Source organism: Sinocyclocheilus anshuiensis, unplaced genomic scaffold (assembly GCF_001515605.1).
Source record: "Sinocyclocheilus anshuiensis isolate Anshui unplaced genomic scaffold, SAMN03320099.WGS_v1.1 scaffold1101, whole genome shotgun sequence".
NCBI classification, from domain to species: domain Eukaryota; kingdom Metazoa; phylum Chordata; class Actinopteri; order Cypriniformes; family Cyprinidae; genus Sinocyclocheilus; species Sinocyclocheilus anshuiensis.
This window is the reverse complement of record NW_015558562.1, coordinates 18,483-21,123: the sequence shown is the minus strand read 5'-3', so window position 1 is coordinate 21,123 and position 2,641 is coordinate 18,483.

Below are 2,641 nucleotides of genomic sequence, written 5' to 3'. Positions count from 1 at the left end.
ATCCATCCATCCATCCATCCATCCATCCATCCATCCATCCATCCATCCATATCTATCTATCTATCCGTCTGTCTATCATCTATCTATCCATCCATCTATCCATCCATCTATATCTATCGATCTATCTATCATCTATCTATCCATCCATCCATCCATTATCTATCTATCTATCTATATCTATCCATCTATCTATCTATCTATCTATCTATCTATCTATCTATGTCTGTGTTGTTTGCAGTTTGTTATTTTTACTGATCTAATTTAGCAAATGTTTGAATCCTCTTAGTCTCCGGCGCTGTTCAGAGTGAATTAGTCTGGATTATTGTGTCTCTCACTTCACTCTTTCTCAGCCTCTCTCACTCTCGTTTAGTCTCTTCTTCTCAGTGTCTTCCTCAGAATCAGAACCAGAGGTTTGTGAGTTTGAGACCTTACCTGATCTCCATCCATCTTCTCAGTTTCTTCTGTCTGTGAGAACCTCAATCTTTCTACAACAGAAGCGATATTCATTACAGCAACAAGAAATTGTGCAGTGGGTCGTTTAAGAGCCACACGTTTGACACTGTACATTATTTCCCATGACTATTACTTTGCACCAAAATTACTGCAATGAAAAGAGTAATATAAATAAATAAATACATACATATTATTATTATTAAATAATATTTTAAATATAAAATATAATTTAACTAAATATATTACTGTTATTACTATAGTTGCTGTTATTTAAATTGCAAAATATCTTAATTGTTCTAAAAGTCTTACAATAACATACAAATATTTATATAACTAATTGTCATCTTATTCTCTATGAAGGAACAAAAAGGCTATTCTGTTCTTTTCTAGACTAAATATTAAGAGTGAGACACATGTAAATACTACAGTATGTGCGGTTACTTACATTCAGTCTGAATTCATCCACTTCCATCATTTTCTGAATCAAAGCATCTCTAAATTTTTTTTTAATAATTCTACATTTATATGTCAGATTCCTATCATTAATGGAGAGTTTCACTAGTTAGCAGTAAACCGGTTACCTCACCGGAATATGTTCTAGATTTGTGTTGGATGTTATCTTTGGAATGGAAATATGGATGTTTTATTTGTAAACATCATGCTTTTTTCACTTATTTCAGTTAATGTCATAAAACTAGCGAGCTGAGCCAGTAGTAGTGCTAAGTGTCGTGTAAACACGACTGAAGACCAGAAAAGCCGAGGGAAAGACAAATTGAAGCAATTAAGTGAGTCATTTACACTGGTACCTCTCCTATTGATTCAAACTCAAACTCGTGACTTAGATCATTCATTCACCTATAGCAAAAATCAGATCAAAAGAGCCATTCACTTTCGAATTTCAATTACGATTTTATATCATAACGATTTTAGATCGGGACTTCGGAGTGTGTATGGCAAATTTTTTTTTTCTGATTTCTTTTTTTTATTATTAAACAGTACAAAACATCAAACCATTAAAGCAACACATTTATAGAAAGAATAAGCTACACAAATACAAACCCCTTAAGAAAATTAATAGTAGGCTAACCATGTTTGTTTGTTTTTTGTATAACAATGGTTAAACTATTGTTAGTGTGGCAAAACCTTGGTTAATTTGTGGTTACCTTGGTTTAACTGTATGTTTTTGTTCACACACAAGATGAGCACAGAGATGCAGTTTTCACTGCTTTAGGATGAACAGAACTCTGGATAATTTCCAAATACTCGTCTAGATCAACTCTGAGTAAAGAAAAGAGAGATTTAGAGCCAGAACTTTTGTTTATGTGAACTTTAGCCAGCAGGAAACAAATAAAGTTATATTCTCTTTTGCATAGTCAAACAATCCAAAGAAAACATCTTTAAAACAGAAAGAGAAGTCACTTATAAAATGAGATCAGATGAACATTAGAAAAAAATGAGTCAGAATTACTCATGTTCATGATATACTGTATGTTATATAATGTCTGGAACACAAGTATAATGTTATCTGTTTTGCATTGCTGAAGCTGGAAAACTCTTCCCAGACTGCAACTCTTCAAGTGCACATGAATCAGTAAATCTGATGTGTTCAATGCTTCTCACTCTTGCTCCAGTGTTTTTGAGCACACAGCTCCTAATCTCTCCACTCTGTCTAATCCAGGCCTGACCTCAATCCCGTGATGTACTGGGTCATGTGACCCTGACGGCCACCAATCAGAGAGCTCGCAGCACGATCACATGCAACGTTCAGACAAAACCTCAGACTGAAAACATGATTCAGAAAGTAAAACATGGACGATTACACACATGTGATAAACTTGCACTAAATGCGCTCAAATTATTACAAAAAGTATTACAAATAAAATTTAAATACAATTAATTACAGGTAAATACAAATATTTGTAATTAAAAAATGATAAACGCACAAAACCTAAAGTAAAGTTAAAACTGAAAACAAAAAACTAGTGCAGTCAAACCATTAATCGCATCAAAAATAAAAGTTTTTGTTTACATAATATATATGTGCGTGCGGTGTATATTTATTATATATATATAAATACAAACATATGCATGCATATATTTAAAAAAAATATGTTCTTTATATATTAAATATATTTATATATAATATACATTATATTAATATAAATATATACATGTAAATATTTTCAAA